Source organism: Aquarana catesbeiana, linkage group LG05, assembly GCF_042186555.1.
Source record: "Aquarana catesbeiana isolate 2022-GZ linkage group LG05, ASM4218655v1, whole genome shotgun sequence".
Classification (NCBI taxonomy): Eukaryota; Metazoa; Chordata; class Amphibia; order Anura; family Ranidae; genus Aquarana; species Aquarana catesbeiana.
The window spans coordinates 321,557,949-321,574,546 of record NC_133328.1 but is presented as its reverse complement, the minus strand read 5'-3'; positions in this window follow the sequence as shown (position 1 = coordinate 321,574,546).

Here is a 16,598-nt window from a genome sequence, read left to right as displayed (position 1 = left end):
AACTAGGTAACCAGAACCCTAAGATATCTAGATTTCCCATTATAAGAGTACTTAGATCACAGGGCCCTAAGGGGCTAATATCTATATTATATGCACATCTAATCCAGGCTAAAATAGTCAGTAGCCCATTGAGAGTAATGCCGCGTACACACAATCGGACTTTCCAACGGGAAATGTTTGATGTGAGCTTGTTGTCGGAAAGTCAGATGTGTGTACGGGGCATTAGAGATAAATGGCAGATGATTATTCCGAATATGACAGATGAGAAGTGGGAGGAGATATGCTCTATACATATGACGGTCTCACCAGCGGCTAATAATAGATTAATTCAATTATATATGATGCATCACATATATCTTAGCCCAAGTAGACTATTTGAAATGGGGCATAGGGCTATATCAAACTGCCTGCAATGTCATCAAGGGGGAGCAGATTTCCTACATTTAATGTGGAACTGCGACCACACTTTAAGATATTGGGACCAGGTAATAAGAAAAGCTGTCGAATGTGGTGGGCAAATTAATCCCATATAATGTGGAGGCATGCCTGTTGGGACTATTGAAAGATGAGATATAGCCTAGATATATTAAAATCTTACTGCAGGAAACATTATTTTGGCACGGAAGCAAATAGCGGTAAGGTGGATGCAGGTGAAACCACCTTCAGGAAACCAATGGATGAAAACAGTTAATCAAGTGATACCCTACGAGAAAATAATGTATGAGCATAGAGGAGGGATACAAAAATATCATAAGATATGGGACGCATGGAATAATGCAAATGCAACTGTGGATAGGAACGAAAGATAAATGGATAAATAGGTGACTGGCAGCACCCAAAGGAATAAGTAAGATTGGGATATGATAGTAGTGAGAGTGTATAGAAGGTTGTTAGAGGTATGTATAAAATGTAAAAGATATAGACTATATATATGTATATAGATGTTTACAACATGAAAGAAGTTTGTCTGAAATTTTTGGGCTACATATAGATGTTGTAAATATATATCTTTTTAAAATAAAATAAAGAGTATTAAAAAAAATCCAGTTGAATTAATAGAACACATACTACTTGATTGAATACTAAAATCAGCCTACTTAGCCTACTTACAGATTTATGCCCGTACACTCGGTCGGACATTGATCAGACATTCCGACAACAAAATCCTAGGATTTTTTCCGACAGATGTTGGCTCAAACTTGTCTTGCATACACACGGTCACACAAAGTTGTCGGAAAATCCGATCATTCTGAACACGGTGACGTAAAATACGTACGTCGGGACTATAAACGGGGCAGTAGCCAATAGCTTTCATCTCTTTATTTATTCTGAGCATGCGTGGCACTTTGTGCGTCAGATTTGTGTACACACGATTGGAAATTCTGACAACGAATTTTGTTGTCGGAAAATTTTATAGCCTGCTCTCAAACTTTGTGTGTCGGAAAATCCGATTGAAAATGTGTGATGGAGCCTACACATGGTCGGAATTTGTATCACAAAAATGTATCACACATTTTCCGTCGGAAAATCTGACCGTGTGTATGGGGCATTATGCTTTCAAAGGCCCATATTAAGAAACAGAGGAGGTCTTCACATGCTTTCTTCACAGCCGTTCGCAAGAAATAAGTACAATGTCTGCTGGACAGGAAGTGGGCATAATATACTACAGTTCCTACCAGTAATGGATGCCAATTTAAAGTAACAGTAAGATAATTAATATATACTGTATGGTGATCAGAACACCAGCTTTTGTTGAACTAGGTGGTGCTGACAGGGCCACCCATGGCTCATATTTCAGCTGATTCACTAGGAGCTGTGTATGGCCAGTTTAAAAGTTATAGCTAGCTAAACAAATACATCAATATTTTTTTTATTATTGAACAAAACCTCCTAACTATAGTTCTATCGTTATCATGATACATCTTTTTGTATATATAATATTTTAAAAATAAATTGTTAAACAGGTTAAAGATATACCTTTGTAGGACCACTCGCATTTTAAATGAATGTCCTGCCCTTAATTAGAGTAATTCTCTGCCTGCAATTGTTTGCTGGTTGCACAGCATAAAAGGTGTCCCAGGAATTTCTCTTGAAATGTTGGCAACTATGCTTATAGTCTTCGCACCAATTCACTTTTACCCTAGGTTCACATCTATGCGGTTCTGGAGGCCATGTTTCAGGGGCACAGCAGCCCATTCATTATAATTGGCTGCTGTGCCTGCATTTCCCACAGAAAAAGGTGCATGCATCTTTTTTCAAAACGCAGTCTGCAGGAAAATTGCATGGTCATTTTGACCAATGCGATTTCCCTGCAGTTCCTGCACAATTAATGTGATTTTACATGTGTGGGGGTGCAATTCAGAATCAGCAAATGAGCGAGTTTTTTCACAGCAGCGCATTTTCACTGCAGGTAGTTGTGGGTGCAGGAAATACTTTGATTCCTGCACCGACAGTCACACGCATAGGTGTGAACCAAGCCTTAAGTGTAACTGTGCTTTCATTACTTTTTTAGCCTTTTGAAAGTTAAAATAAACTTTTAAGTTAAAAGTGCTAACCCTCTTGCCTTAATATTTTAAATCACTGATCCAGAATAATTATACATATAGGGATCTCTGTGGTTTTTCACTGACTACCCTGATATACATACTTGTTTTGGCTCTGTGACTCAGCTGTTGATTTACTAAAACTGGAGAGTGTAAAATCTGGTGCATCTGTGCATGATAGTCAATTAGCTTCTAACTTCAGCTTGTTTACTTGAACTTTAACAAAAAAACAGCATCTGATTGGTTTCTTTGCAGACCTGCACCAGATTTTTCACTCTCCAGTTTTAGTAAATTACCCCCAAAGTGCCTGTTAGTACTGTATCCAGGCAACTTGGATTTTCAGAAAAGACGATATGGTGTGGTGCTTGCAATTCCTCTATACAATGAAGTAAATAAATTCCCTTCAGTGACACCATACACATAAACCTGTACTACAATGCACCTTCCTCAGCTACTCCATAATTATCTAAACTGAAGTTTGAAGCTGATTGGTTACCATGTACATCTGCACCAGATTCTGAGTGCTCCAGTTTTAGTAAATCTCACCAAATATTTCAACTATAACAATCACTGTGCAATATAGTGCATAAATATTGTAAACAATATAGATTCTAGTCAGCAACGCAAGTCTCTGTGTGAAATATATATATCCAAAAAACAGTGTTGAGATTGAGTGTCCATAAAGTGCTCTTAAAAAGGGTCTTGTGCCCAGAGGTAAAAAATCCAATATCTTCACTTATTGTGACCCATATGTGCTCCCCTTGTGAACACCCCCCTCACCAGATCTCTATGCCCCTCTATAAATGGGTCTTTGGCACTTTAAGAGTGTATCTTCCCTCCAGCAGCTCCCCAGGACCACTTCTTTATAAACTTTCCTCCAGTTTGTATATGCAAAGGGAAAAAATAGTGTAATTGTGCATTTATTAGCAATTTAAAACAATTAAAATACACTTACACCGTAACAGTGCTTGTATATACACAAGCTACAGCACATGTAAACCACTTCCTGGAGCCACCTGATCTCCACAGACAGGAAGTATAAAAGCTTGGATTTTCAGCCTCCATATTTTTCTCAGGGAATGTTTTTTTTAAATAAATCAACCCCACAAATACAGAAATGTATTACACATTCATACCAATAACTTGTGAACAGGGCACAACATTTTTTTATGTCACAGAAATCAAAAAGATAAATTCATAAATGTTCAAACATTATGGTTTAAATTTGTGTAAAATCAGGATCAGGAGTCCATGACGGACCAGAATGAACAATATAAGTGCAAAAAAAATTAAAAAACTACTCCAAACAAAATAAAGGTGAAATAAATCGGTCACATCAAGAGCGACTTGTGAGAAGATCCACCACCATATGTCCTAAACGCTTACCAGATAGCAAGCTTTTAAACAGCTTGTAGGTAGCCAGACAATCGATGATAAATAGCATCACACCAAGACTTTTCAATGAAGGGCCAAAGACATACAGGGTTGCTCCATCCAAAGAACGATCAGTAGGCAGGACCCAGAAAGATAATGAAACAACAGCTCTCCATAGTGTAAATCAGTAAAATGAAGTTTTAATAAAGCTTAAAAGTCGCACTCACATGCCTATGGTAGCTAAAAGCATAGACACGAAATAGTAGCAGCTGGCCGGCTAGCAATCACCCGGTCGGGACGAGGCAGTCAGCGATGATGTCAGTGCGTCAACCTTCCGACGTACGTTTCGTCTCACAAAGACATCGCAGATATATATAGATATATATAGGCAAACAGACTCACGCCCCATTGTGAAGCATCAGCTGGTCTCCAGGACAAAACCCGGAAATGATAGAGAACATAGTTTTGTATTCATTGTACTTCGAGCCACTTTAAAATGAAAATAATATATATCGGACACCTTACAAAAGGAAGGATAATTTGCAAAAAAAATAAATATTTGGTAATATGGATATATAGCAGGCATAATATGCAAAAATCCACTACGCCATCTAGTGGGAAAAAATAAAAAGGTTGTCTGCATGAATAACCAAAAAGGGAATTGAATAACAATAAATTAATATATAGATCCATGCAGAATGAACTGACCAGGACACAGAGGAATAAAAAAATCTCCTAGTCAGAAACTAATAATAATTACTCTTAAATTACTTGTTATAAAAGTCTCATAAAAAATTAATTGATAACGGATAAGAAAAAAATCTACAAAAAATTGATATTACTATACATTAAGGTTGTCTTTTTTATGAATAAATGGGACCTGGGATAAATCACAATAACGTACCAAATATAAGCATGGCCATCGAGGGTTCACAACAGGTACACATATTAAATGAATGGCAATTAGGAGTTATCAATAAATGCATTGAGATCTACCTCTACATTGAGTCCAAAGGGTGTATAGCTTCTTAATTTGTATATCCAGGCCATTTCTAGCCTTGAGATCCCACGTATCAAAGACCCACCCCTCCAGTGAGGGGTGTACTTGTCAATCCCCAAGAAAATCGTCTTGGCAGGATTTTGGTTGTGGGCCTCAAGGTATTGTCTGGAGATTGGATGCTTGGGAAAACCAGTCAAAATGTTCGTCACCTGCTCATTTAACCTGACAGAGAGGGGGCGTTTGGTCCTACCCACATACTGCAATCCACATGGACACTGAAGTAGGTAGACCACCCTCTCTGTCGAGCATGTGATGAACTGTTTGATCTCGAACTCCACTGAGGTGCTAGTAGAGACAAACCTATGTGTTCTTCTATATGTACATCCACTGAGAGAACATACCCTACATTTTCTGCATTGGTAAAACCCTATCAGATTCTCAAAGAATCCTATCTTTTTAGAGGGAGGGTCAAGGATATTAGGAGCCACTCTCCCTCTCAGGGAGGAGGCCCCCTTATATATCACTTGTGGTCTAGCAGGAAGTACACTCCCCAAAGAATGGTCATTGGTGAGGATGTGCCAATGTTTCTATGTTTCTTAATAAGTTTGGCCACACTATTATGCTGTATCGAATAGGTGGTTATAAAAGGAATGGAGGGTGTTCTGTCTTGATTAGGTACTTTGGCCTTCAACAGATCTTTTCTGTCAATTAATGATACCTCTTCAAGAGTGCTTCTAAGAGGGTCTCAGGGTAGCCCTTCTCTAAAAAGCGTTTGATGAGAATATCCGCCTGAAGTAGAAACTCACCATGATTGGAGCAATTATGCTTGAGGCGTATGAAGAAAGAAATCCCCCTGGTAACCACAGGGGACCCATTGTGAAAGGTAAACAGGGGTCATATTTGTCCCCCTTCAGATGAGGTGGGGCAAATAGGGGGGTACCTCATCTAACCACTTCCCCTTACCACAACGTCGTCCCCGTGGCTCAGCCAATCTCCCTGGTAGGGGACGTGGTCGGGGTAATGCATACATGAATCCTGGTCTAACGCAAGGTAGACCCTTTGGTGGTAGGATGGGTCATTACAACAACTATGGTGATGGTTCTCCATCCTTCCAAGTACCTGATCCAGGATTTTACCCTGATTATGGATATGGCCCAGAATATGGACCTAGGTACAATCAGTACAATGTTTCTACTTCAGTCGGATATTCTCATCAAACGCTTTTTAGAGAAAGGCTACCCTGAGACCCTCTTAGAAGCACTCTTGAAGAGGTATCATTAATTGACAGAAAAGATCTGTTGAAGGCCAAAGTACCTAATCAAGACAGAACACCCTCCATTCCTTTTATAACCACCTATTCGATACAGTATAATAGTGTGGCCAAACTTATTAAGAAACATTGGCACATCCTCACCAATGACCATACTTTGGGGAGTGTACTTCCTGCTAGACTACAAGTGATATATAAGGGGGCCTCCTCCCTGAGAGGGAGAGTGGCTTCTAATATCCTTGACCCTCCCTCTAACAAGATAGGATTCTTTGAGAATCTGACAGGGTTTTACCAATGCATAAAATTTAGGGTATGTTCTCTCAGTGGATGTACACATAGAAGAACACATAGGTTTGTCTCTACTAGCACCTCAGTGGAGTTCAAGATCAAACAGTTTATCACATGCTCGACAGAGAGGGTGGTCTACCTACTTCAGTGTCCATGTGGACTGCAGTATGTGGGTAGGACCAAACGCCCCCTTTCTGTCAGGTTAAATGAGCACGTGACAAACATTTTGAATGGTTTTCCAAAGCATCCAGTCTCCAGACATTACCTTGAGGCCCACAACCAAAATCCTGCCAAGACGATTTTCTTGGGGATTGACAAGTACACCCCTCACTGGAGGGGTGGGTCTTTGATACGTGGGATCTCAAGGCTAGAAATGGCCTGGATATACAAATTAGGAAGCTATACACCCTTTGGACTCAATGTAGAGGTAGATCTCAATGCATTTATTGATAACTCCTAATTGCCATTCATTTAATATGTGTACCTGAGGGGCGTGGCCTGACATCGTACCAAGATGGACGTGTAGCTCTGGAGCTCCTGTTCACGAGGCCCAGCAACTTCAGCATCTGGCTAACACACAAACCCATCGCCACTACAAAATGGAGAGCACATCCAGGAGTGTACCGGCGACAAGACCCAGCTCCGCTCCGGAGCCAGAAACACAGCTAAGCCGCCAAATACCCGAGATATTCCGGACAAGGCCTAGAGGCGGGACGCAGCCATCGCAAGACGCCTTCCCCCGTGAGTCACGCTCGCACAGCAGAAGCCCGCGGCGTGGTAGTGAGAGCTCAGAGAACCGAACATCTCCTGCACTGAGCCTCGATGATCTCCGCAGTGTCGCATTAGACATAAAGAACACTCTCTCTGCCGCTATCTCGGACTTAAGAGCCGACATCCAAGCTATAGCTCTAAGGGTGGAAGAAGCGGAAACTACACAAGCCCGCCATGACGCATCCCTCTGCCAAGTACAACAACTAACCGAGTCGCACGCCATACACCTGAGAGAAATCAACCGACACATGGAAGACCTCGATAACAGAGGGAGACGCCGCAACCTCAGGGTAAGAGGGATCCCTGAATCCATAGAGCCCAACCACCTCTCTCAGACAGTCGCCAATATCTTCAACGACCTACTAGAAAGACCCCCTGACACACCGATCGCCTTTGAGCGAATACATAGAGCACTTCGCCCGAGAGGGAAAGACTCAGACCCTCCCAGGGACGCAATATGCTGCCTGACAGATTTCCCATTAAAGGAGGAAATTCTATATAAAGCAAGAAGCAGAAACCAATTATCCTTTAGGGGCTCTAATATTAAAATCTTCCAAGATTTGTCCAACATAACACTACAACGCAGAAGAGAACTGAGGCCCCTTCTTGACACACTATGGGCGAGATCTATCGTATACCGCTGGAAGTTTCCATTCTGCCTGTCAGTAACACACCAGGGACGTACAGCAAACCTCAGAGTCCCTGAAGACCTAGAGCACTTCTGCTCTATCCTAGATCTTCCACTTGTAGACCTACCTGATTGGTACAGCGACTTCAGACTCCCTTCAATCAACAGAGCAACATCCATGGACGGAATAGACGAAGCAGGAGGCTTCAGCATAAGACGCCGCCGCCGCCATGCACAGCAACCGGCTCCACTACACCCACCTATGGCAACTGCAGAAGGCCCCAGAAACGGAAGCCCGACAGCCTCTCCGGCTCACCGCTGAGCAAGAATGCTCTGATCAGGTACATTTCTCTTACCTCAACTCCTTCATGACACCTGTTATTCTCTAGTTCAGTTCACCCCTTTATACCTGACTGTGATGAGAAGCACTACTATGATAATCATATTTACCCACATGCTTTGCAACCACTATGCTTAAGCAACGAAGCCCCCATCGCTTGCTCCACATGAAGTAAACTTACCTTCAACTCAATAACTACAAAATCAAGACACACGGTGCCTGCCCCGCTCCCACTCAGAGACAGAATACTGACTCGGACAGTAACAACTTTACTAGACTCACATACAAATACAATTATAGTGAAATCCAAAGCCCAACTTCAACAATTTAGATATGAAGACTCTTCCCGGAAGCACACTAAAGTCTCTTGATATAACTTCCAAATGCTCTGCCACCCACCTGTATCCACAAATGAGGAAGATCACCAGCCAACTCAAACCACAGAGCTGAAACAGGCCGCAGCCTGATAAGCTTCCTTCATCCACCACCTGAGACGCCAACGGAACATCCAGCGGAAACTGTAGCAAACTCTATCTTACCACATGAGCACCCTTCTCCTCTCATGCTACACCACGTGCCATGTCCCAGATGTTCCAAGCAGAAAATGACAACGGCAAGACCGCTCCACACTAGAGAATCCCCCAGCTTTCAACGCCAGGACCCTCACCTGACCAGCCGGGACTCAAACACATTCCTCACCAAACCCCCATACACTTATGTGGACTTAGAACTCAATACTCGCCAACAAAAGTGGACATATGGACCAACCTCTGGGAATGAGCAATACCCCCCTCACCATTCTCTTTGTCTGCCAAATCAGGCATTCCACTATCATACAACGGCTTTCTGGAACAACCAACATCACCTGAGAACGTGCAGTCAAGTATACTCTTACTCTTACCTTCCTTTCAACTAAACCACCCACCCTACGCACTTAACTCAACCCACCTCCCCTATTACTCTTGTAATATCTCTCTTCTACCGCCCTTATTAACCTACCTCCGTTTCCCCTCTCCTTCTCTTTCATCCATTTCTCCCTTTGAGTGTGAGTGGTACTAAACTGTATCATATTACAAGTAGTTTGAGCAACAGAAATGTATGTTTATCTAGCAGAGTACGGACTGAGAGGTCCCACTAAAGAACCTCATGCCCACCCTTATCTTATTTCGGATAGTCCGAGATGGGGGTGTCCAGGCAAAATTCTCACATTCCTCGCTAAACATATGACAGGAAAAGTCAAGGGTCATATATATTATACCCAAAATGTTATCTCACCTATAAGATCCCCCTCTCCTCCTCGTCTTGACCAACTCGTGAGACTTGGCTTGTCGATCTGATAGCTGGACGCCTCCATCTCGGACCTCGAAACCCCACTTTTACTCACAGCAGGTATTACAGTTATTGTTTTCCATGTTTGTTATTCTTATTTGGTTTTCTTCTTATTAAGTGTCATGTAAAGGAAAAGGCTATTAGATGTTCCACACTACGTTTCTAAAAAGGTACTAAACAAACCTGACACACCAAGGGTACTCTTTACATCACCCACATGATTAAACCCTTCACTAGGAATCGTTCTTACTCCAACTACAAACGAGATTCCCTCCAAACATATCTCAGCCGTAGTACTCTATCGTCATTATATCCAAGACACGTCTTCTATCCAGACGACAGTATCTCTAGAATATACCTCACACCACCCCACCACCCAATACTGACAACGCACACTTACCCCATCACTAACACTACTTACTAATGTAGTGGATCGGTTTCAGAAGAGGATGAGGACATATCCCTCACCCCATAAACCAGAGACACCACTTACAACATGCTGGACGCACAAATCTTTGGCCTCATAGGAACACAGAGCGCACACCTCTTGTACTACCTTATCTACCACCCCCACACAACAGACTCTGGCAGTTATCGTTGACCATTCCGGTCGCCCACCCCCAAACATAGAGAGTTGACAGGTATTATCCCCTGATCTACAACCCCTCTACCCACTCCTCTTTTCCTATCCAAACTACCCTCAACCCACACTCCCCTCCTTACCCCCTCCTCCTCCTTTCTCTCCCCCTTTTTCCCCCTTTTTTTTTTTTTTTTCTTTCTTCTCTTTTTTCTCTCCCTTCCCCTACTCCCCCTACCTCGGTCCCCCCGACCCTTCCATTCCCTCTCTGACTCCTCTTTCCCAAAGTATCATTGTCACATCCCATCTCGTAATTACTACTACCATGGACACACCAAACACGAGAATCCTTAACTCTAAACTGAAACTCATATCTCTGAACGTAAAAGGCTTGAACACCCCTGAAAAACGCACACAAACACTAAACAGCATGCGATCCATGAAAGCAGATGTTGTTTTCTTGCAGGAAACTCACTTTAGTACAAAATCGGTTCCCAAATTGACAAATCATTTCTTCCCCCACGTCTTCCACGCAACCTCCCCCACCACTAAATCCAAAGGGGTTTCCATACTTCTTTCCAAAGACACACCTATCCAAATTTCAGACTCTCTTGTAGACGATCAAGGCAGGTTCCTCTTTCTGAAAGGAACTTTCAACAACAAACGAATAACACTAGCAAACATATATAGCCCCAACACATCCCAGGTCCCCTTCATCCGAGACATAGCACGCCGACTAATGACATTTCAAGAAGGAACACTGATTCTAGGTGGCGATTTGAACGTACCTCTGGACCCACTTTTAGACACCTCATCTGGTACTTCACATATCCCTTTTAAGGCCATCAAACAAATTAGGAGAAGCTTACAAGACCTGTCACTTCATGATACCTGGCGAACCCTCAATCCCAAGGAGAAGGACTTCACTTTCTTCTCCACCCCACACAAAAGGTATTCCCGCCTAGACTACCTCTTTATCACGCAACAGGATCTCCAAACCCTAACTAAAGCAACGATAGAGCCCATGACTTTCTCAGACCATCACCCTATCACGGCCACATTTACCTTCCCAGACAAAATAGCACATACCAACATATGGAGACTGGACTCGTCCATCCTGACAGACAAAATTAGAGAAGAAGAGATACGTACATGCTTAACGCAATATTTCACTGAAAATGACACACAAGAGGTATCACAGATGACACAATGGGAGGCCCACAAGTGTGTAGTACGAGGTAGATTAATATCCCTAGCAGCGGCAATCAGAAAAGAGAAATCAGCCAAGCTCTCAGACCTATTCACAAAACTCAAAACACTAGAAGCGAAACATAAGCGCACATTGGCTCAAAACACACATGCAGAGCTTACCGAACTACGTTCACACATACAAGAAGAACTAGGCCGTAACTTAAAAAGAAAATTCATCCTCTCCCAGAAGCTCTTTTATGAGCACGGCAACAAACCAGGTCATTTACTAGCTCAGGCCCTCCGTTTGAAAAGAGCCAAAAACACCATACATCAGATACACTCCTCAACAGGCAATATACACACGAAGAACATAGATATCGCACAGGAATTTGAACAATATTATGCATCTCTATACAACCTCAACAAGTCGAACAACAACACCTCTCCCTCCCAACGCAGACAAAAAGAAATACAAAACTTCCTACATGACTTCAGTACAGAGAAAATCCCAACGGACATAGCCAAAACACTCGAATCACCAATCACCCCAGCGGAATGGTCACAAGCAATAAAACAATTAAAACCCGGCAAGAGTCCAGGCCCAGACGGACTATCCGCGGCATACTACAAACTATTCGCAGAGACACTTCAGACCCCCTATCTAAAAGCATTTAACTCAATCTCCCCCTCAAAGACAATCTCCCACGGGCTCTTAGAAGCACACATAACGGTCATCCCTAAAGAAGGCAAGGACCCTACTAATACAGGCAGTTACAGGCCAATCTCTTTATTGAACGTCGATATCAAGATTTTCTCAAAGATCTTAGCAAACAGACTTCTCCCTCTCCTCCCCTCCCTCATTACAGCAGACCAGGTGGGTTTTGTCCCTGGACGCGAAGCCAGGGACAACACCATAAAGGCCATCAACATACACCATCTGATAACCCACACCAGGAAAAAAGGCTTCTTCCTGTCCCTAGACGCGGAGAAGGCGTTTGACAGAGTAGCCTGGGATTACATGGAAGCAGTACTTAAGGCCATAGGCTTAGGACCTCGCATGCTAAGCTTTATCTTATCCCTGTACTCCAACCCAACAGCCAAAGTCAGGGTTAACGGCACTCTGTCAAACGCCTTCTCCATTCGCAATGGTACCAGACAGGGATGCCCCCTTTCCCCCATCCTTTTCATTCTCACCTTGGAACCCTTCTTACGGAAAATAAGATTAAATCAGGACATTAAAGGAATCCAAACTCCCCACAAGGAATACAAATACGCCGCCTTCGCGGACGATATATTATTGTTCCTTACAGAACCCCTAACTACCATACCTAACCTCCTGTCTGAATTTCAACATTTCCAATCCTTATCCAATCTTAAAATTAACTTTTCCAAATCATATGCCCTTAACATATCACTCCCACAAGAAATCAAAAAACAATGCATGGTCAACTTCCCATTTCATTGGAAAAATGATTCAATTACATATTTAGGCATCCAAATCCCTTCCAATTTATCCAATCTTTACGCAACAAATTATTCACCCCTGCTAAATACACTTAATAACGACCTTAAAAACTGGAACAAACCTATATTCTCATGGTTTGGCAGAGCAGCAATCCTAAAAATGAATGCTCTACCAAGAATACTGTATTTATTGCAAACACTACCGATTCATGTCCCACAAACATTTTTTAAGGCACACAAAAGTATGTGCTCCAGATTCCTATGGGGGGAACGGAAACCCAGAATTAGCTTCCAGCAACTCACCCGACCAAAAAGATTAGGGGGAATTGGCCTCCCAGACATCTGAAACTACTTCTCAGCCACACACCTGTCCAGAATAGTTGACTGGAACATTCATTCACCTTACAAAGAGTGGGTCCTCCTTGAGGAATCCCTCACCTCCTTCCCCCTAGCTTCTCTTCCCTGGATGACTCCTAAACACATTCCGCTGACAATCCGGCAACACCCACTCATAGGACCAACACTCTCGTGCTTCCAAAAACTATGCACCAGCACAAATATATCCTCCATACCAGGACCACTAACTTCAGTCAAATTAAACCCTGACTTCCCTCCTGGAATGTCCCACCATTTCCTCACAGACAACTGGTCACAAGACCAAACCCGGACACACCATTTCTACAACGCGGGAAAACTCATATCGCCCTCAAACCTAGCCGTCCAAATGAACGGGCCCCCCATCCCACCCTGGACATACCTATTGATCGCCCATTTCCTCAAATCCATAGACAAAGACCGACAGTGCTCGAGACAACTAACATCTTTTGAAAAACTTTGCTCCCAAAAAACACCCCAACGACACCTCATAGCACACACACACAACCTTCTTTTTGAAAACAGACACCCCAATACAAGCAAAGCTTGTACACGTTGGGAAGAAGACCTATCCCTTTCACTTACTGACGAACAATGGGAATATATCTTTCTAAATAACCATAAGGGATCCTTGAACGTCAGCACACAAGAAAACGGATACAAGATTCAATCCCGATGGTACCGCACACCCGCACTGCTAAATAGACTCTATCCCTCCACACCAGATAGATGCTGGAGATGCCACAAAGATAAAGGAACACTCCTACACATATGGTGGTCATGCCCTCTAATACAAACTTTTTGGAAAGAAGTATGTAGAATCACCTCTCAAGTAACCACTTATGAACTATCCCTAACTCCAGCCCAGTTTCTGCTTCACCACTCCCCACAACCACACAGGACATACCATAAGTCCCTGACAATGCACATGATCAACGCGGCTCGGCAATGTATCCCCATACACTGGGGCTCTACCCAAACACCCACAGTCAAAGAGTGGTTTCACAGAATACGTAAAACCTCTGAGATGGAGGAGCTAATTCACATATCACGAGACACACCCTCGAAATTCAGTACAAAATGGGCATGTTGGATACATTTCCAAACCACACCCGCATACCTCAGAACATTCGAACCCCCATCATAAAGCAATAGAGAACACCCAAACCAACCTAAGTTAACAGCATACCAAGATGTAACAATCACTACACCCACCCAGGATTACTTCCAGACACCCCAAACAAAACTCTCGTGGTAAACAGAGACAGGAAACCCCCACTCATTCAAATAAAGCGGGAAGAGGAGTCAGAGATGGAAACCTCCTCCCCCCCTCCCCCCCCCCCTTTTTTTCCCCTTTTTTTTTTTTTCTTTTTTTTTTTTTTTTCTCTCCTTTTCCTTTTCCTCTTCTTTCTCTTTCTTCCTTCTTCTCCTCTTTCTCTCGTTCCTCTGTCATCCCCCCAAGTTACCCCCTCCTCCTCCTCCCCCTTACCCCCACAAAGAAAATACCAACCAGACCTATTACAGATTATCTCCTTAAACACTTCCCACCATACCTACTCTTCTGGCAAACGCGGCCAGTTCCATGACCAGGTCGGAGACACAACATACCGGCCCTCACTAACATCCACAAGCTCCATTAACCAAGCTCAAATGCAACTCTCTTAACCACTTAAAATAACCAACCCATCCAGACAATAACCACGTAACCCAGAAGATAGGTGAACACTACACAGGTATTATCGCGAGGCCAGGTCTAGCAGAGCAAGTTATATTTCTACACAGACTCTACAAGACCAGGCGACAGCGAGGAAAGGCCACTATTGAATGTAGATATTTATACATGCACTGTAATATTGCACTGACAATACCTGTATGAGTTTCCGTAATGTTTGAGTTTTCTGTGCTTGTTTTCTTTCAAAATAAAAAATTTTATTGCAAAAAAAAAAAATATGTGTACCTGTTGTGAACCCTCGGTGGCCATGCTTATATTTGATACGTTATTGTGATTTATCCCGGGTCCCATTTATTCATAAAAAGGACAACCGTAATGTATAGAACCATTCATTTATTTTTTATCAATTATTTTTTATTTTATTTATTTATTTATTTATTTATTTATTTATTACCATATTTTTTATTATATTTCATTTCTTTTATAATACATACAATTATTCATATTTTTTCATAATTTTTTTTGTATATACTTTTTGTAGATATATATTAATTTTTACTGTCTCCATGGAGGGCATCTGGCATGGATTCATTTGGTCAGTAATATAGATTTTTTTCTTTATATTCATTATCAATTAATTTTTCATGAGACTTTTAATAAAAGTAATTTAAGCGTAATTATTATTAGTTTCTGACTAGGAGTTTTTTTTAGTCCTCTGTGTCCTGGTCAGTTCATTCTGCATGGATCTATATATTTATTTATTATTATTCAATTCCCTTTTTAGTTAATTATGCAGACAACCTTTTTATTTTTTCCCACTAGATGGCGTAGTGGATTTTTGCATATTATGCCTGCTATATATCCATATTACCAAATATTTATCTTTTTTGCAAATTATCCTTCCTTTTGTAAGGTGTCCGATATATACTATTTTCATTGTAAAGTGCAATGAATACAAAACTATGTTCTCTATCATTTTCGGGTTTTGTCCGGAGACCAGGCTCCGCCACTGATGCTTCACAACAGGGCGTGAGTCTGTTTGCCTATATATATGTGATGACTCAGTGCGTCGCCCGTTCCCATGACGATGTCTTCGTGAGATGAAACGTACATAGGAAGGTTGACGCGCTGACGTCATCGCTGACTGCCTCGTCCTGAATGGGTGATTGCTAGCCGGCCGGCTGCTACTATTTTGTGTCTATGCTTTTATCTACCATACGCATGTAAGTGCAACTTTAAGCTTTATTAAAACTTCATTTTACTGATTTACACTATGGAGAGCTGTTGTTTCATTATCTTTCTGGGTCCTGCCTACTGATCGTTCTTTGGATGGAGCAACCCTGTATTTCTTTGGCCCTTCATTGAGAGGTCTTGGTGTGACGCTATTTACCATCGATTTTCTGGCTAACTACAATCTGTTAAAAAGCTTGCCATCTGGTAAGCGTTTAGGACATATGGCGGTGGATCTTCTCACAAGTCACTCTTGGTGTGACCAATTTATTTCACCTTTATTTTGTTTGGAGGCGTTTTTTCCACGGAACTTTCATTATTCCTATATTTTCACTGTTGGGACTAAGTTTTACCACCCTTTTATGTTGATAAACACTCTTTTTTATGTCATTTTTTGCACTTATATTGTTCATTCTGGTCCGTCATGGACTCCTGATCCTGATTTTACACATTATGGTTAATTTCTGTAGCGCTGCTAACGTTTTTATAGTTATTGTCTGATTTGTGTTATATTTCACATTTTTGAGCTGCAGCTGTTTTGTATTG